Genomic DNA, 20074 nt, shown 5'->3' with positions numbered 1-20074 from the left:
ACAGCCTCCGGATGCGCAGGCCCAGCGGCCATGGCTCACGGGCCCAGCCGCTCCGCGGCATGTGGGATCTTCCCAGACCAGGGGACGAACCCGTGTCCCCTGCATCGGCAGGCGGACTCTCAACCACTGCGCCACCAGGGAAGCCCTCTACATCTTAAAGTAACTTCATGCCCTTGTATATAAAACAAAACCAAGCAAAACAAATCCCCAGAAGCCCCCTTTCCCCTTCTAAATTAGCGACTCCCTGGATTTTGTTTTATTACAGTTTGTGGAACATGCAGTGGTGATCCTTCTGGCAAACAGGAGGTTTTGGCAACAAACAGAAACAGCTCTCCTCACACTCCACCAGCTCATAAGCGGGTCAGATGAACCTGCCAGCCTGTTGGTATCTGTGTACTGAGAGAATCTGGTACCTTGGAGGGCTCTGGTTTGGTACAAGGGAGACTCCCTGTTGCCAGGATAAGCCCTGGCCACATGAAATTCAGGCTCACAAAAACTCTCCTGTGCTATCTCTGACCCAAATGTTAGCACCAGTTTTTTTCACTTTCTAGGATTCACACACAAAGAACCAGTGTCCAGAGGCAAGTGACATAGGCCTTAAACTTGCTGCCATCCTTAATTTCCTCATTCATAAACTTTCCTTAGAAAACCCAAATCCCCGTTCATCTTTTTAAATAGATTCCTGCCTTCAGCCCAGAAGGGGCCGACAGCTATTTCCCCATGGACGAGAGAGTCTCCTCCATCTTCTTGGTCACGGTTGGGATGAGGTTCACGTGGCCATCCACACACGTGGTCACGCACTCTCCAGCTGTCGCTTCACCTGAAGCTCTTTTCTCCCCGCATCTATTGAATCTCTGGCTTGGTCGTTGCAGTGTATAGTGTGCACAGGGCCAGGCGGTCCTGGAACTTCTCCAATTCGCAGGTCACCAGGGCCTGGGCTTGAGCCAGAGGTGCATGGCAGCGCTCAATGCACTGGTGCGCTTGCTGCATGGACGCCTGGCCGTCCTCACAACAGCCGGCGCCGCACCGGGACGTGAGGCCCTGCGTCTTCCGGACGTTCTCTCTCCAGACTCTTCACCACGGGGTCCACCGCCTCCTGCACCCTGCGCTGCTGCGGCTCTGCCACGGCGACCCCGCGCAGCTCCCTGCCGCGCCGGCGCCCACATGCTCACCAGCTTTTTATCTTAATTTACGAGCCTGCTGTAGCACCAGTGAAGACATACTGTACCGCCTGGGAAAAAAACCACAGCAGAATTCTAGTTCTGTACGATTCAAAGGCACGCCTTTGGCTGGAGCTGCCTCAGAAATAAGAAAAGCAGGAGACACAGCCCTGCTCGGGCTTCTGCTGGACTTGCCAGGGAGCCGCGTCCTGGCTGTGTCTCCTATTGGCCTTGGGCTTAATGAAGCCTCTTCTGGTTTATTTTTCAATTCACTATTTTTTGAAAAAAGAAAGAAAAGCTGCCTTAATGGAAACTTTTAAAATCCAGGAGCTTTGGATTCCTCTACTTTGTCAGGCAAAAGTGGATTCATTTAGGTAGTTTTATCCCCCCCCCCAAAAATGCACATATTTATGAAGGTTTCAAAAATTAGATTTTTCACTGCTTTTACTCCAGGAACCTAAAAACCAAACTTGGAAGATAATTTTTGTAGTGGGGTATGTGCATTCACTCAACTAAGACATGTAGCAGTTTTCGAAGGTCTCAGAATTTCTGCATCTCAGAATTTCTTTGTCTGGTCCTCTTGGGGACTTGCTCCTGAGTTCTTTTCCTGCCCGGCCTCCTGATTTGGAGGTGTCGGTGCGACTGCAGTTTTAGAAGTTTCACAAGAAGGTGAGGAGTGGCCAGAGGAGGGGGGATGGGGAGAACAGAGCTGAGCGAACCTTGCTTTTCAAGATGGGGGAGCCCAGTGCAGCCTGGATGGAGAGGGAGGGCTGGACTTCCTTTGCTGGAGGCAGGTCCGTGGGCAGAGCCTGGGGGTGAGAGGAGGTAGTGTGCCGTGGAGGGCGTGAGGGCCCACGTGGTGAATGAGCCAGAGGCAGCTGTGGGCCTCTGGCCTCCCCCTCCAGCAGCTGTGGCCACTGGCACGGTGGGAGACGCTGGTCTGCGGAGGAGGATCGAGTCGGTGATGTTCACGGTTGCTGAGAAGGTGAACAGGCAGCCCTGCTGCTGACCAAGCCTTTCTCTGAGGTCGGGGTCTGGGGGCGGGGTGGCCCTCCACCTTACAACCAAGAGTCTGGTCCCAGCGTCAAGCCGCTCCCAGACGCCGGCGTGGGGCCGATGCCCCCCTCCCCACCCCGGTCTGTGGCCGGTTGCTCTCTGGTGGGTCCCTCACGCTGGGTGTGGGCAGTGGAGCCTCCGAGTCTCCAGGGCACGTCCTGTGAACGCCCTCCTGTTCCCAGGCCCAGCTGCCTCGGAGGTGACCACGCTGCCTGGAAAAAGGGGTCGAGAAGGGGGCCGGGGTACACAGTGTCTCTGCGTTCTTCCTCTGTGCTTTCTCCTGCCACGGGGTGGGAATCCCCAGGACAGCAGAAATCTCCGGGTGTCTCCCTGGCTGGGGCTCCCCTACCTGTCAGCACAGAGCCAGGCCTTTCCCAGGCATCACAAAGTAGAAAGTGCATCTGTTTTCCAAGAAAGGACGCTGAGAGAGATGGCCAAATTGAGTTAGGAGTGCCAGGAATCCAGACCCACGAGTTCCTGTAAGGCCCGCCTTACCTCTGAATTACAGCTGCTTTCCGTGTTTTTGCAGGGAAACCAAGCCGCTCTCCCCGTGGCATTTACAACAGCTTGATTTACAGGCCCGCGTGTTCGCTGCACACTGCAAATCCACTCTCTCTCTGTCTTTAAACTTTTAAGCCTTTGCCTTATGAATGAGGCCACTGATTTTCTAGGTTCCCTGGGCTTTTTATATGAGGTCTTTTTCTTTCTTCTCTGCTGGTTTCTCCATAAACATGTTCGGAACACCTACTCTGTGCAAGACCTGTGATGGGCTCCCCAGGGGTCCAGAAATGAACTTGTCAGAGTCCTGGGCCTCCTTTGCATTCAAGGCGGGCTGGGAGGGAAGATACCCAACAAGCAGAGAAGTTCCCTACTCGGTGTCGCCACTGGGCAACCCTGCACCGGACGCTTATTCTGCGCTGACGCCGTGTGAAGTGCGAGGGCCGAGTGCTGATGGCCGGGACCGACGAGGAGCCCGAGCTCACCCCGTGGGGAGGGGGCGGCGTGTCAGGGGGTCGGGGGACAGGGTCACAGACCGCTCTTGGAGCTCACAGCAAAGCCCGTGTGGCCCGGTGGGTGGGTCAGGGATGGTTTCTCTGAGCGAGTGATGGCTACGCTGAGACCTGGGGGCTGAGCAGGAGGTCGCAGGTGAAGGGGGCGGGGGAGAGGGGATTGTTCCAGGCAGGCGGAGTTGCCCCATGAAGATGTGGCTTCCAGAGAGAGCACGGCGTGTCCGAGAAACCGCCCGAAGTCCAGAGAGTGTGCGGCGTGGAGCGAGGCAGAGGTCGGTGCTGGCGCTGCCCCCGCCCCAGGCGGAGCGGAGCCCAGACGGCGGTGGCCAGCGCGCGTGACTAGCCTGGGGAGACGCCGGGGGGCCCGGGTCGGGCGGCTGATGCGATTTCTGTTGCTCGGAGGAAGGGCCAGGGTGGCAAGACTGTACGTGAGGAAGACTCTTCAGAGACCCTGAACTTGCTGTCATTAATCTCAGTGACAACTGGGCCAGAGTGGGAGAGAAGTGACAGATTCGAGACATTGTTAAGGAGAGGAATCTAGAACTCGGTCATCAGTCCGACCTGGAGGGTGAGGGCCGGAGGGGAGCCAGCACCGCTCCAGGGCTTCTGTCTTGGCCCTCTGGGCTGGAGGAGGTCGCGTTCACTGCCCTGTGGGACCCCGGCGTGTAGGGAAGCCTGCGGTTGGGGGCCCCTAGGGGACACCCACGGGCAGTAGAGTCTGTGAGTGTAAAGCTCAGAATCAAGGAGGGCCTGGGAAGTACAGCTTCGGGGGTCAGCAGCAGCTACAGCCCGGGGAGTAGCTAGAAACCTCCAAGGGGCGTGGTGGGGTGAGAGGGAAGGAGAGCCTCAGGGAGCCCCCCAGAGACACAGCGTTTAAGGGGAGACAGAGGCAGAACCGCCAAGCAGCAGCAGCGAGGCCTTCTCAGAAACGGGGCCGTTTGCACGCCCTCCTTGGTGCAGGACAGTGGCAGGACCTCAGAGACCCTGGGGCCCTGGGAGAAGATGCGGGTCACTGGACCAAGTGGACCAGCAGGACCACAGCAGAGAAGGAGGGAGGAGCTCGGTCTGCCTGGGACCTGGGTTGGTGGGGCTGCGTCAGACCCAGCACCCTGGGGGCCCAGACCCCCTGAGCCCCTGGGCCCTGCTCGCCTGTCTCTAACTTTCCTGCTGTGGTGAGGGCCTTCCCAGCTCCTCTTGGCAAAGAAAAATGCAGTTCTTCTTGACTGGAGCTCATGGAGCAGCCCTGATGCCGAAGAGAGAAAACATGTTTGAGGAAGAGGAGCCTTTCCCCCAGTCCTGAACCGGCCGCTTCTGGACGAGAAGACTGCTTTTTTAATCTAAAAGAACTTTACCTTCACGCTTGACTGAAGCACAGGCCACTTTTGTCCTGGGAGCCAATGGGAAGCCGGGGTTTGGGTAATCTATGCGAGGACCCTTAGCTGCCCTGCATGCATCATCCCAAGTGACAGAATTTACGTCATTAATCATTGGTGGCAGTAGAAAAGTCATTGGAATAGAATGTTGTCACAGGATAAATGTCTCCCAATTGCATATAAATGTCTCGGTTTTACTGTTTGTGCTCGAGAAATACTGTGGTGGCTTCAAAATGGTATTTATCTGGCGTCAGGAAGCCATCAACACCAGCCTGTCCTGCTCACACCCTCTCCCAAGGAAGCCTGGACTCCACCCAGGGGCCTCAGCCTGGGGCCACCGGACACCTGGATTTGGGCAAAGGGGGGGATGCTGCTGGCTCCCGGGTGCTTTAGGGTGGCCGACGCCGTGAGGGTTAGAAAGCGCTCCAGCCCGGTAATCCCGCCGTGACACCCTGGTCGTCGTGCTATGGCTAGAGGGATCTGCACCTTCCCTCTCCATGGCCACAGACCCTTTGATGCGGGAGAGAAAAGGATGTGAACCTGGCCGGGTTGCAAGGCCAGAGGGCCAGACGCTTCTAGGCGGCTTCACCGTTTCAGAAATCAAGCCCACAGTGTTTTTTTTGGCTGGCGTCTCTCTGTTCCATGACCTGAAAACACGCTGTTTTTGGAAAGGGCAGATCTGCTGACACCCTTTTCTGGAGGTTTGTGTGTTTCTCTCTGGGGCGAGCCGCCCTGCCTCGGATGGGCCAGATGCTGCTGGAGAAGGCGCTGGGCTTAGGAAGCGAGGCCCTTTTTGCTGGGATTTGAAGGAATCCTTTGTGCTTGAGCCTCAGGCTCTTCGTCCACTCAGGGTTCCCGGAGCCCTGCAGGGGCCCCGGTGGGAGGAGCGGACACCCCCGGAAGTGGGGTGGGCACGCCAGGGGCCTGAAGCAGGGGGCTGCCTCGGGTGGCAGGGCTTATTGCAGGCCTGTTAAGGACCAACTCTGTGTGACCAACGAGCTGTGTTAAACCGGAGCCAGGTGTCTGAGCTGATAAGCCGAGGCAGGGCTTTGTGGAGTATATTTGGCGGGAGGAGAGGTGGCTCCCCTTTTCCGTAGGGAATTTCCGTAGGGAATTTCGTAAATCATGGCCTATCAGATATGGAAGTGATCTGAGGCCAGGTGGATCCCCGACTTTAGAGGTCACAGACTGGTCAAATTTAAAAAATTTTAATTTGACCAAGTGAGGCCATTAAAAGCCAGAGGCCAGCTACTATATCATCATTTCATAAGTGGAAGAATATTCTAATACCAGCAATATAAGAGGGACATAATTTCAAGATAAAGAGTATTTCTCAAACGGAATAAATCTAGCTTTATGAAGAATTTGTTCCATTATACCTGTTTTGTTTTGTTTTTTTCTTTTTGTCTCTCGTTCTTTTAAAATCGAGAGAAAAGTCTGGCAAAAATCTGTTCCCGCTCCCCGGTCCCCTCATTTCAGGCGAGCAAAAGGAGGGAAGGTGCCTGGCCAGAGCCCCACAGCCAGCAAGGCTTGTGTATCGTTCCAGCTAATTCCGGCTTCATAACAAGTCACCTCAGACTTCGCAGAATCATTTATTATCACCTCTCCTGGTTCTGGGGGCTGGCTGGGCCGGGCCAGGGGCTCTCACTTGGGGTCCGAGTGCTGCTGAGTCAGACGGTGGCTGGGCTGAGTCGTCTGGAGGGCCCCTCACTCCGTGTCTGGGAAGACACAGACCAGTGGGGGCAGAGCAGTGGGCGGCCCCTTGGGCCTCCCTCCTGCTCTGTGTTCTGCACGGCAGCTGCGGGCCAGCCAGGCTTCTCACGTGGGCCCTGGCGGTGCAAGTCCTGACAGGGAACCCAGCGGAAGCTGTGTTGCCTTCGTGAAGTCACATAGCATCACTTCTGTGAGCTTGTATTCAAGGAGCGGGGAGTTACATGCCCTTCCTGTTGGGAGAAATGCCAAAGGGTTGGCTGACATGCTCTAAAGCCACCGCATGGCTCCCAAGTTCCCCTGAGAGCCAGGTTTTGATCTGGGGTGCTGGGACCTTAGATTCCCCCATCCCCTTACCTGTTCCAGGAACAAGTCTGGTGGGGGATAAAGCAGGTGGCTCTCTGGTGACGGGGGACAGTTTCCGCTCGCTGGTCCCTGCTTGCACTTCTCTGAAGCAATAAATTTCGTAGATAAGGTAGATTCCATCAAATAAGTATCAGTTAAGCTCTTTGATTATCCTAAGCGAGATGATGAATTAAAGTTAATCTAGAGAAATAACTGATAAAGAACAGAGACTTCGGGAATACGGCGTAAACTCGCAGAATTCCAAGCGCTCACTCTTTATGAGAAGGCGGCCTGCAGCCCTGCTGGAGCACCTGCTGTGTGCAGAGGTGAGGGGGATGCGAGCCTGAGCCCTCGAGTATCCGTGATTAGTTTGGGGGCCTCCTCGTGTCACCCCGTCGGGACCAGAGCGTGGGCAGGGATGACAGCAGACCCTTATTAAATCCCTCTGCTGGGGTGGGCTCGTGGGCTGCTGGCTTTCAGCTCTGCAGCTCCCCGTCCGGGAGGTGTGTAAGGGCCCGCAGGGAGGTGAGGAGGAATAGCAGGCCAGCCCGGAGCCACGTGGCCAGGCCCTGTGGGGACGCCCCCAGCACGGGGCCGGCAGCCCGTTCAAGCCGCACCGGGTGAAGTGCGGGCAGGTGGGGCAGCGAGATAGGTTTCCACCAGCCTGGGGAGTGTCCCGCGGTGGTCGCTCTCCGTGGGGATGAGCTGCCCCGACGTGGGGTTTAGGGTCAGCTGGGCCAGGAAGTCCACGTCCGTCACCGTTTCCTAGTTACTGGACACCGGGTGATCCCCCAGCCCCGCCCGGGTCTGGCCCAGGGTCCTGCCTCCACGGGGACCCCGGCTCCCATGAGAGCCTTCGGGGTGTCCCTGGCCTCTGCCCCACGAGCTGTGCCTGTTCACGTGTCTCCCTGCTTGGGTGGGGTGGCAGGCACCCCAGAGACCTCAGATCTTTGAAGCCTCGGGGGCGGGGGGCACCTTCTTGTTTGCCCAGGGTGACAGGCGCCGTCCCCGGGAGGTCCTGCAGAGCTGCCCCACCGTGTACCCGCCCCCCGCATCCCCTGGGACTCCTCGGAAAACAGCGGGGAAGGCTCTGCACTTCTGCCCAGCCCGCGGCCCCTCTGAGACCTCTCTTCCACCAGTGCCAGGCGAAGCACGGGGGCCGTGAGTGAGTTCCCGGGGAAGCTGGCCAGACGCCTGCCCGTGGGCCTGCAGAGGTGCCGGCACCCGGGACAGAGCAGTGGATGGACAGACACACTTAACCTTCCCTGTGGACTGCCCAGAGGCCTTGTTCTTTCCCTCTGAGTCACTGAGAGCTGCTGGGTTGGTGGGTAGTTGTTTCATACTCTACAGCTCTTGCCAAAAGGGGGAAAAGCGGTACCCCAAGGTAAGGATGGAAGTCATCAGAAACAAGGACCCCCTCCCCGGCCATCACGCAAGCTGGTTTGCAGCTTCGCAGCTGAAGGGGCGACTGGGGCACGTTCCCGCATAGAGAGGAGATGGAGGCTGACCAGGATCAGAATTGGTGCCGAGAGCACAGGCCAACCAGGCCTGGCTGTCACCTCCTCGTTCATTTCATAGAGTTGACTTCCCACATGCCAGGCTCCAGGAATGGGTGTAAATAGTGAACCCAAGGGGCGACATCCCCATTCTGGAACTTTCCTACTAGCTGGGGAGACAGATGGTGGGGACACAGGAGCTGCCGGGGAGGGAGCAGGTCAAGGAAGGCCTGGCCGAGCCCCATGACCTTGAGCAGGGCTGCTGGAGCCCAGAGTCAGGCCTGGGGCGTGGGCTCCTCGGAGGCACCCGCTGCCACCCTGGCCCTCGGGAGTGCGGGGTGGTAACCGGGGGCCTGGCCTCTCCCTCCTTCGCCTCCTGGGTGTCGACGCTGCTTTTCTGATCTGGTGCCTGTGAGGAGGAGATATATATTTAGACTCTTCTGTACTTTCCGTGGTAACAGTCGCTTTATTCCTGGTGAAGAATGAGGAAAATGGGTCAGCTGTATTTACTAAGAAGCGTGTTCCAGCTCCTTTTCCGAGGCTATTTATAAACTTTAAAAAATGTGAGCTAAGTTTTTTGCATCTTACTGGAAGCCAGAGTGCCTATGAATACCCTTTCTATTACTATACTGGGAATCTAGCACTTCGGATTTGAAACAAGTCAACTGGGGCAGATAGAAATCTTGCAAACAGTGATTTTGATGCACTCTGGCAGGATGGGTTTGCCTCGTGGTCGGATTTCTCTGGGCGTTTTCTGCGTGAGACCTAGTCCAGCTTTCCTGGGTGTGGCGAGTGGACCACACAGTCTGACCCTGGCCCCACTGGGCCCTCGGGGGCTGCAGGTCCCCGGGGTGGTGGGTGCCGAAGCCTGGGGACTTGGGGAATTTCGGAATCGCTCATCCATCCTTTGGGGCAACGGGGCCGAGGGCCGCTCCATGGCGGGACCCGCTGGCTCGGCCCGGGGCTCACCTTCTCTCACGTCCTCCGTCTCTGATGCCTCGGCCCGTGTGTTGCAGGGTCACCGGTCCACTTACATTGTGCCCGTGTGTGCACAGGAAACATAGCTTCTCTCCTTCTCTCCGCGGGGCCTGACATTGCTTTCGAGAGGGGCGGGCTGGGCTCCTAGATCTTAGGTCCACTCTGGGAGTGTAGTCGAATGGCTTGTATCAAGCCCCTGAGGGAACCCCTCTCTGCCTGGATGTTTTGGGTCCCTGTTCAGTCTTTCGGAGCACCCCTCCCCCACTCCCCCCTGCCCCTTGGGGTTTGGGGAGGGGTGTGTGCTCGTGACCTGGTGGTGGCCGAGGGAGGGGTCCCTGTACTCCACGGGTGGCTCCTTGGGTGCTGCTTGCAGAAAGGCTGGACGGACGAACCCCAGGAGCCACCGGCCCATCTGGCCTCTGGGGGGGCAGCCCCGGAGGTGGAGCTGGTCCACTTTTATCTTCTCAGCGTTCCAAGGCCCCTTCCAAAGTGACCTCTGCGTCCTGACCGTCAGAGGCCTCAGCCTTCCTGCCTTCTCCCACAGAGGCGCTGGGGCCCGCAGGTCATGGGACACTAAGCCACCCGCTGGGGGTGTCTGTCCACCAGGGGGCAGGTCTTGGGGGGCTTCTCCCCTCACCGCCTGAACAGCTGCGGGGGCCTGATTTCCTCTCTGTGCCCCCGCCTCCGAGGGGTATCACATCCATAATAAAGGTAATAATGATAATAAGAATGATCAGAAGTCACCGCTCGCTGATCACCTCGTCTATGGCCAGCAGAGTTCTGCGCCCTCCTGTGGAGGGGCTGACTCCTCCTCAAGGCACGGAGGGTTATTAGCGGATGAAACAAGTTGTTCCAAGTCAGTTGCTCAGAACGGTACCCGGCAGCCTGAGTGTGAGCTCTGGGCGGCCCGTCGTCCACGATGGCTCTCTCCCTCTCATCCATCTGCCTGCTCCGGAGCAGAAGTTTCCAAACTCTCTCGGTTCTTGGCACCCCGAGTGCCTCAGTGATTTTCTTTTCTTTCTTTCTTTTTTAATGGCGTCCCTAGAATACTCAACAGTTCCGTTTATTAAGAATACTTAATAGTTCAAAGAATACTTAACAGCTCCGTTTATTAAGCAGTTAGATCCAAACGCCTTAATAAATATTTGTGTCCTAACAACAGCTGCTTGAAAAATATCATACTCATAATTTTTTATTTCATTCTTAAATTACCCAATTACTTTACTAATGGGATATGTGGGCCCATCAGGGGCTGGACAGCTTTTCAAATCCCGGAGTCAGATTGGGTGCCGCCAACCCCACTTCCTGTTCCATCCAGATTTTTGCCACGTCCTTCCTTTTTCTCTCAGCAATCACTGAAAACTCAGCTTCACAGTGACGTGATGTCCTCAGAAGGCTCGTACGCTCATCTCACGGTGAAACTCTTTTTCCAGCGGTGTCTGACAGGGGTCCGACAGATATTTAGTATTGCTTGTTTCCCCTCAATAACTTAAAATATCCTGCGGTCTCATGAGTTCTTGGAGGCTCTCCAGGGTGCCTGGGTGCACAGTTTGGGAACCGTGTTCCTAGGGCCTTTGGCCCCTCCTTGTTACCCAGGAAGCAGATCACTGACTCTCAGGTCTCAGACTCCTGGTACCCATCTGGGGGGTGGTGCGTGCGGGAGAGATGACAGGGGTCTCGTGCCCTCCTCCGTCCTCCCTCTCGGCCCCTCCCCAGTCTCTCCGGACAGGAAGGGGTGTCCCCTGCGCCCCCTCCCTCTGCATTTCATTCTCCTCCTGCCTGGGCATCAGCCAAGGGGTGAGGGTGGGGGGGGCATCTTCTCCACACTCGAGGGAGAACCCAGGCCCCGGACTCAGAAAACCCTCCCTCTGAACAAAATGCTCTCCAGTCTGCGGCCGCGCTGCTTACACTGACAAAAATCACGCCAGCCGTTCAGAGCGGAGAATTCCCTTTGTTGTTTCGGTGGGTAACGTGTCCTCTCCTCTGCCCGAAGTACTGAAATCCGTTGCTTCGACGGGCAGGGAGCTCCCCGAACCACTCGGTTTACAACACAGCGAGTCTGAAAAGATTTCTAAAATGCTGTGCCCACTTTGCAAGCGTCAGAGGGGGAACCAGGTGTCTGTACCTTCCTGTTCAGCAGGTGCGTATGTCTCAGGTCGAGGGTAGACCAGGTGGGCAGGGCTGCATCTTATTAAACAGGTTCTTCACCCCAGGTCCTTTGTGCTATCCCTGCTCTCACACAGCCCCTCCTCTTCGCCTTTACTCCCGTCTGCCTTCCCCATCTTTTTTTTTTTTTTTGCGGTACGCGGGCCTCTCACTGTTGTGGCCTCTCCCGTTGCGGAGCGCAGGCTCCGGACGCGCAGGCTCAGCGGCCATGGCTCACGGGCCCAGCCGCTCCGCGGCACGTGGGATCCTCCCGGACTGGGGCACGAACCCGTGTCCCCTGCATCGGCAGGCGGACTCTCAACCGCTGCGCCACCAGGGAAGCCCTGCCTTCCCCATCTTAACCCTCCCAGGGAAGAGTTGGTTACCTCCGTCTCCCCTGGGAAGATGCCCCTGCCTGCCTTGTTCCCAGAGAGGCCCTTCCCTGCCGTTCCAGCTGCGGCCACTGCACCCTCCCTCCTTCGCCTGTGTTGGTTCCAAGATCGCACCCGGCTCACCGCCACTCTCGGGACCTCTGCTCTTGCTGTCGCCTCCACCTGGCCTCTCTGTCTCAGCCGCTCCCATGCCGCCGCGGCTCCTTTTGGTCTTACTTTAAATGTCGCTTCCCAAAAAAGGCCGTCCGTGAGCCCCCGTCTAAAGGAGGCCCCCAGCCCCTCTGCTCAGTCCCCGTGGCTCAGCCCCGGCAGAGACCCCGTCTGCATCGTGATGTTTTCTCGGCACCCAGAGCTTTCTCGGACCAGGGAATTTTTTTAACGGAAGGGACTTTCAGGGTCGCCAACTTTGAATTTTGCCAAGTAAGACTTTGGAAAATTCCAGCGACCATATATCATCGGCGTTTCAGGACAGAAAAGTTGGAAGGACATAATCTCCGGAGGAAGGACAGTTAGTTCTTCAGATGAAATCGATTTGGCTTTACTGGGAACGTGTTGCATTGGCCCTTCTCTCATCTCAAGGAGGATGCATGGAAACCCTCACGACACGACACGAGTCCGTCAGTGAGCGCTTTGGGGGCTCCCTGGTCACCCTCCCAAGGCCGTCCTTGTTTCGTTCTCGTGACATCTGTCCCCTTCGCTCAGCCGTGAGCTTCTGGTGGGGGGACCACACTTTAGACTTCAGTGGTCTTTGCTGGCCTTCACGTGCCCGTGTTGGTCTCTGGAAGCTTCCACACGTGCCCAGATGCCCTCTCCTGTAGCTTCGAGCCGGCCTCACCTCGCCTTGCTCCTTGGTGACTTGCCATCACCCGTCTACACGCCTGTCCCCCTGGTGGAGAGCCGGTGCCCAGACAGGGTCCGGGGCTCCCTCCGTTTTGTCCCCTGGGGCTGGCGCCCGCGTTCCTTACTGTGCTGCGTGCTGCTTCGATCCGCCAAAGACAGACCCTCAGCCGGTGGTGACCGCGGACAAGTCCGTGACGGTGACCACCCTCAGGCCACAGCGCAGGGTGTGCGATACGGAGCTGTCTGTCTGTCTGTCTGTCTCTCCGGTACGGAACTTAGTTTCTACTTCAATCCTTCCTTCCACCAGGACGCAGAAACATAATCTCATTTAATTCTGGGGTGTCTCATCACATTTAAAGCTGCCCCTAAACCACCGCTGGGTTTGTCGGTGTGTGAGGAGCAGGCGGAGGGAGGGGTCTGGCCCTCAGTTACTGCCGTTTCCTCGGGTTCCTGGCTGCCACCCCATATGGGTCACTGCTCTGGCCCCCCTGTCCCCTGGCCTCTCCAGGGCCAGGTTTCCTCAGCTGCTTCTACGCCCCTCTTGGGGGCTGAGGGACCCTTTTGCTGCCCCCGCCCCCCAGCAGCCCTCTCTGTTCTCTGGGGCATAGGGTGCATGCCGTTGGCACCACGTAAGGAAGAAGACCCCTGCTGGGGACGGTGGGCCTCTCTGGGGTCCTCATGTCACCTGTCGCCAGGGCGGGAGCAGGTGGGACCACGCCCCACATGGCTTTGATTCTTCTGTTCTCTGTTCCACGCACCAGCCCTTGCCTGGGGCAGAGATGCCCTCAGTCTGATTCGCATAAAAGGCTACAAGGAAGCGGGGGTGGGGGTGGGGCAAGAGAAACCTCTATTCACACCTCCGACCCGTGAACCTGCTTTAGATAAAGGTTCTGGTCGGGGCTTTTGCGGGGAGTCTTCTAGGATGTCTGAGGAAGGAGGGAGGGTGCGGGCTAAGCACCCATGGGGAGCTTGTTCAGAGGGGGTGTGGGGGCCAGTACCTGCTGGAGCTGTCCACAGTTCTAGATTGTTTGTTCATTTGTGTATTTGCATTTGCTTAAAACTTTCCCTTTCGAAGTAATACATGTTTAAGGAGGAAAAGTAAGGAGAGACAGAAAAAGAAGTAGAATCAGAGTCATTTATCTCAGCACCTGGGTTTACCTTTACATCTTGGTGGGTGTCTCTGAGATGGGTTCGTCATAAAAGCAGTGACTAATTATAGCAGCAAACATGGCTCTTAAATTGAGTGCTTACGATGCCTCCTTCTAAGAATCCCACAGATATTAACGGGTTGAACCGTCACAACCCTGTAGGGTGGGTACGACTGTTGCCCTCATCTGACGGAGGAGGACGCGGAGGCACAAAGTGTTTGCGTGACTTGTCCAAAGTCAGTCCGCTGGGGAGCCTGGCGGTGCACTCACACCGCACACGCCTGCACACGGGGTGCGAGTTCACGGCCAAGGTGCGCGACCGTCATGCAGCGACCGCTCAGGGCTCTTGTCCCAGTTTCTTTCAGGAGAAGAACCGTAGTTTCCTCTGTGTCCTCAGGGCTCGAACACCAATTCCCTGAATGAATGAGTGAATGAATTCTGATGCACGCTTTTCCTCCACGGGTCCCAGGCAGGTTACTGTGCCTCCTGTTGCTTCCTTTCTTTCCTTTCCCTGCTCACAGCACGCGCACGCCCTGGGGCCCTCCTCACCGTTTTAGTCTTTACCTAAAAACAGCGTCACCGAGGCGTCGTCGACGTGTGATTAACCGCACGTCTTTAAAACGTACACCTTGGTGGGTTTTGACATCACCGTCACCACATCAAGAGAATGAAATGCCCAGAAGTGTCCTGGACCCCTTTGTAATTCCTCGCCCCAGGTCCGCCCTGCCTCCTTCCCCGGCACTGCTGTTCTGCTTTCCATCGCCAGGGTGAGTGTGCGTTTCCTAGAGTGTTACGGAAATGGAACCACACAGTCTGCAGACGTTTCTCCGTCTGCCGCCTTTTTCACTCCACACAATGATTTGGCGGCTCATCCGTGTTTGCAGGCATCAGTTCGTTTCTTTTTATCGAAGAGCGCGGTGTGGATAGGAGGTGACGGGTCCACTCACCTGTTGATGGACCTTTGGGTTGTTTCCGTTTTGACTATTACAAGTAAAGCTGATATGAACAGTCGTGTGCAAGTCTCTGTATGGTCGTGTGCTTTCTCCTCTCTCGGGTAAATACCTAAAAGTGGAAAGCCCGGATCATATGGAAACTGCCAAACTGCTTTCCAAAGCAGCTGTACCATTTTACATTGCAACCAGCAGCAGGGCAGGAGAGGCCCAGCCAGTTCCCTCACATCCTTGCCAACACTTTGTATGGTCATTCGCTTTCTTTTTATTATTTTCTTAGATTTATGTTATTGAAGTATAGTTGATTTACAATGCTGTGTTCATTTCTACTGTACAGCAAAGTGATTCAGTTTTATATATATATATACATTCTTTTTCTTATTCTTTTCCATTATGGTTTACCACAGGCTGTTGAATATAGCTCTCTGGGCTCTACAGTAGGACCTTGTTGTTTATCCATCTTATAGGTAACAGTTTGCATCTGCTAACCTCAGACTCCCACACTCCCCCTCCCACCCCCCACCCCCACCCCCCCGCCCCCTGGCGACCACGAGTCTGTTCTCTGTGTCTGTGAGTCTGCTTCCGTTTTGGGTTTGCTTTAATTTTAGCCATTCTAGTAGGTGGTTGGTGGCACCTGGTCGTGGGTTTAATCTGCATTTCCTTAATAACTAATGATGTTCACACACTTAATTGCCACCCCTGTGTCTTCTTGGTGAAATACCTGTTCAAATCTTTTGTCCATTTCCAAAACGATTGGGTTACCTGTGTTTTTATGATTGGGTTTTGAGAGTTCTTTATATATAGTCTGAAAAAGTCCTTTAGCAGATATAGGCTTTACAAAGATTTTCTTCTAGTCTGTGACTTCTCTTCATTCTCGTAACGGTATCTTTTGAAGAACAGAAAATAATTTTGATGAAGTCCAATTTATGGATCGTTTCGTTTTCATAGCTCATGCTTTTGGTGTTGTGTCGAAGCAATCTTTGTCTGGCCCAGGGTCACAGATATTTTCTCCTATGTTTTCTTACCAAAATTTTATAGATTTAAACTTAGGTCTATAAGCCACTTTGAGTTCATTTTTGTATATGCGGTGAGGTATGGGGTGAGGTTCATTTTTCTTTTTTTTTTTTGCATGTGGATGTCCAGTTATTCCAGCACTATTTGTTGGAAAGCCTCCCGCTTCTCCACTGAGTTGCCTTTTGCTGCTTTATGGAAAATCATTTGTTCACAGGTATGAGGGTCTGTTTCTGGACCCTGTTCTATTTCAGTGATCGGTTGTCTATCTTCACGCCAAACCCACTGACCTGACTGCCGTAGCTTTATAATAAATCTTAAAATCCTTAGAATCAAAGACACGTTAACTCTCCAACTTCATTCTTCTCTTTCAGAGCATTGTGGCAGCTCTGGGTCCTTTGTGCTTCCGTATGGATTTTAGAATGGGCTGCTGTTTCTAAAACAAAGCCTGCTGGGATCATGGTTGGCATCCAGCCTCACACTGTATTCTCTGTGGGTTCCCTCCTCCGGAGTCACCACCTGGTTCCCCCTACACGGGGCAGCTCTGGGGTCAAATGAGTGGCCCGGTGGGAAGACACCTCAGTCAGTAGAAGGCGAGGGCGTTAGTATTTATAAAGCGTTTTCAGAGACACTTTGCATTGACCTTAGGGTGTCAAGATGTGACTTTTTGTTGTTGTTGTTGAGCTGGGGGTCTCTGCTGAGGAATGCAGAACTGACAGATTCCTAGATGCTTGTGGAAGCTTCCATCACTTGTGGTCCTGGGTCAGCCCTGGCAAGGAAACCGCTCTTCCTTTTGCAAAGTACACGTGGCGCTTTAATCCGCCCGGGTGGCCTGCCAGAGGTTCCACAGGTTGAACGCCCACCGACCTGGGTGGAGCCACAGGTGACCCTGCGAGTGGGCACCGGGCAAGGATTTCCTTCTAGAACATTCCTTCGAGGAGGAAGGAGGAGACTCGGTAACTGCAGCCCTGCCCGGCTGGCCATGTCTCCGTGTGTTCCTGGCCTTAACATGTGCGTGGAAGCCCTCACCTCCTTCCGGGGGTGGTGTGTGGCCCGCAGGAGCTGCCCGAAGCCCTGCGGCAGGTGCCCCCCGTTCCCCCCGCTTTCCTGGGCCAGCTCTTCAGGCAAGGTGTTCTGCAGGGGCCGTGTGGTCGGAGAGGAGGGAAAGGCTTCGAGGAAGCTCTGATGGGCCATTTCAGTGGGCTTTTCCGAGGACTGTGCACTAGGGGCTCTGCCCCTGGGGAGAAGGAGCTGTTAAACTGTCGAAATAAAAAGTCATCCAAACTCCTTAGGCCAATCGAAAGCACTTAACTCACACGACAGGCGGCGAAGGCAGCAGATTTCCCTGCAGAGTGTTATGGGGTGGGGTGGGGGGGAAGGCTGCTGGGGAATTTAAAGAACAGAGGGAAAGTTTTAAAATACTGGAATCTACCTAGTCAATAATACGTTAAATTTGGGATTCATAAAAAGCAATAGCGGTGAAAATCTCCCCAAACAAGTTTTTCTTCTAGAATGGGATGGCAAATCTCCTGGAGCACTGGTTATCCCATAGGTGTGGTATTCTGAAATACAACCTGGGGCATATATATTGTCAAATAATAAAGTATTATGAAACCAATCAGCTGTGAGCCCCCCACTTAGCAGTTTGGAAGTAAAACCCTTTCTCCTTTACAAGAGGCCAAGTGACTCTTAATTCCTCCCGGGAGATTTCATGTTAAAATGTGTTCACTGCCAGCTGACAAAAGAGGCGAGTCCAGATTTATTACCCTGGCACCTGCAGCAAAAAAAAAAAAAAAAAAAAAAAAAAAATGACGGATGATGAAAATATATTTAATTATCATTCCATGCCACGTCTCCGCCTGCTCCAGTCACAGGGCTGCAGCTGTTGGCGCACACTTTATTTTAAAGTCAATGTGCTTATCTGGAGCGAAGGCTGCTAGCTCTGAGTAAATTGACTCGTGGGAGGAAAGGGTGGCGATCTTCCCCAGCCCCAGCCGAACAAATGCAGATTTGTATTCTGTGCACCTGCTTTAATTGTCTAATCCGCCCCACATCCTATCAGCTCTGGGATTTGGCTTTTGTAAAGAAAACATTTGCAAGAAGTAAACTTTTCCGTGGCCTTTCTCAGCGGAAATGAATGATTTTCCTTCCTAGACTGTGAAGCTGAAGGTGGATGCTCATGTTTCTGGAGAAGCGTCTCAGACAGGAGGAGCCCTAGAGAGGCCCTGGCTGGACCCTCTTTTTCACCAGATGAGGACAGAGGCCAGAGGGCAGGCGCCGGGGCTTGCACGGTGGGAAGTCTGGGACTGGAGCCCTGGCCTCCTGGCTCCCGGGCAGCCCCTGTGTTCTTATGACTTGTGTCTGTGAGAGGTCCAGCCGTTTGGAGTGGTGAGCCTGAGCCTAGAGGGTGACCCACAGAACTGCCCTCCTGTTTGTCTTCTGGACACTGAAACCCTGGGAAGGGCAGCAGCGCTCCGACTTGGGTGAAATGTGTCAGATTTCGTGGAGTGCAGGTCAGGGGGAATCTGGCTTGGCTGTCAGGAGTGTGTACCATTAACCTGCACCTAAGATGATGCACTTTTCAACAAGAAAAGCCCAGATAATCGGCAGTACATAATGTGGCAATATTCCGGCTGTATCTCTTCTTATCAGGAGAAGCCACTCGATGTTTTGTGTATGGTGGGATTTAGTACAAAGTGATGGAATTTCCACTGAAAGTAAAATACGGTAACTGGGTTAGCAGTTGGGACGCAAGGGAGAGATGATGTTGAGTGTTTCTGACGGTGCCTTGTGCTGCCCGTGGCTGGAGGTGGATGCCTGTGGAGGGGGGCAGGAGGGGATGAGGGTTCTGTGAATGTGCGCTGGCACGGGGAGGGGCTCATTTCCTCTGACCTTCTCTGTGATGAGGAAGGATGCAGGATCGCCTCTGCTGAGCCTGCGGGGCCTGAGGCTGGGGGAGGAGGGAGAGTCCTGCCTGATGGATTTGGGCTGTGAGCAGAGTTCTTGTAGCCACCAGGCTTTCCACGCATTGATCAGGTTTGGTCTGTGCACCAGAGAGAGTCCACCCTCATGACCATGACCGTATTCTGCCTCCTCCTCCTCCTCCTCCTCACTTATTCTGTACCAGGCCCTTGGCTGAGTCTTTTAAACGTGTCATCTCCTGTAATCCCACGAGGTAGACATTATTCTGCTTATTTTACAGTTGAGAAAACTGAAGTTTAGGTAAGTGACAGAGCTAGGACTTGAAGCCAGACCCTGGAACCCATTCCCTCAATTGTACTTTTTCACGTAGGAAATTTAAATATATAGATTGAATTTTATAGGTTAAAGGAAGGAAAGAGAAAGCCAACTCTGTCCTTTTTAAGAAAAAAGCTTGAGGACATCAACAATTTTGAGTTTGAAGACGGGTGCTTGGGCATTTCTGTTCCCGTGTGGCTGACAGCCCCTCAGCTCTGGGGACTAGGACCACTGGGAGAAGGCTGGTGGGGGCGGGGGCAGAGCCGTGAGGGTACCTGGAGGAGGTGCTGGGGGTCCTGGCCCGAGGGCTCCCCAGGGAGAGTCACAGCCTGCAGCAGGGAGCCCCAGTGGGAAGGGAGCCTCTGCTCCGTCCTGGCAGTGCTGGAGCCGTCGCCCCTGGACTGGGACAGGGACGGGGCCCTTTGGTGGCTTGCCTGGAAGGCCTGGGCACAGACACTCAGCCGCGCTGCCCCCCCGGGTCTGCTCTGTGGTCTCTGCCGTCCCTCACAAGCCGCACTGTCCCCCGCCTATGCTGGTCCTGTTGGTGTCGCCTGTTTTCTCGTGATGAGTCAGAGCAAGGGGGCCCGTGCTGAGTGGCCCGCACTCAGATCCCCCTCTGCCCTGGCCGCGCGGCCTCCAGGAGGCCTGACCTGTGTCTCTCCGGTCCCCCGTGCCTCCTCTGGCACCCAGCGGCCGGCCCGTCGGGGGCTCTGGGTTTGATGCCTGACTGTCGTGTAGGCTGAGCGGGATTGTGACTCCGTCTTCCGGGCTGAGCTGCCTGGACACGTGACAGGGTGGCAGCCCCCAGAGCACGGGGACATCCTGCGCTCGCGTCTGCTGCCCGCGGCCGCACACTCGCAACGGGATCTCGGGGTTTACACCAGCTCCCCACCACCACAGAGCCAGACCGATCTGTGGCTCAGAGACCAGCTCTCAGCAGATACTAGCTACATGTAGGCTGTAGGCCCGGCGCCGGGGACCCAAGGCTCAGGGCACTCAGGGGGTCGTGATGGCTCGCAGGGCTGCACCTACATTCACGCTGTCGTCACCAGACCCTGGGCCAGCGTGACTTGCGGCCGTGGCCAGAGGAGCAGACCTCTCCCACGCGGATTGTGTCAAAGGTCGAGGAGACGGGCCACGTCGTGACTGGCTCATCAGGGTAACTATGGACAAGAAATTAATGCCGATTGTATTTCCAAGTGAGGCTGATGACTCTCTTTACC

The 20074-nt window shown here is 55.3% G+C and overlaps 1 protein-coding gene and 1 pseudogene across 16 annotated transcripts in view; one reads left to right on the top strand and one right to left on the bottom strand.

Moving 5' to 3' along the window:
• CAMTA1 (calmodulin binding transcription activator 1) overlaps positions 1–20074 on the top strand; it is an 899707-nt gene that overhangs the window by 129056 nt on the left and 750577 nt on the right. The window lies entirely within an intron of this gene.
• On the bottom strand, positions 711–16808 carry LOC131767101 (protein FAM136A-like; annotated as a pseudogene).

Source organism: Kogia breviceps, chromosome 1, assembly GCF_026419965.1.
Source record: "Kogia breviceps isolate mKogBre1 chromosome 1, mKogBre1 haplotype 1, whole genome shotgun sequence".
NCBI classification, from domain to species: Eukaryota; Metazoa; Chordata; class Mammalia; order Artiodactyla; family Physeteridae; genus Kogia; species Kogia breviceps.
This window is presented reverse-complemented; position numbering and strand designations above follow the sequence as displayed.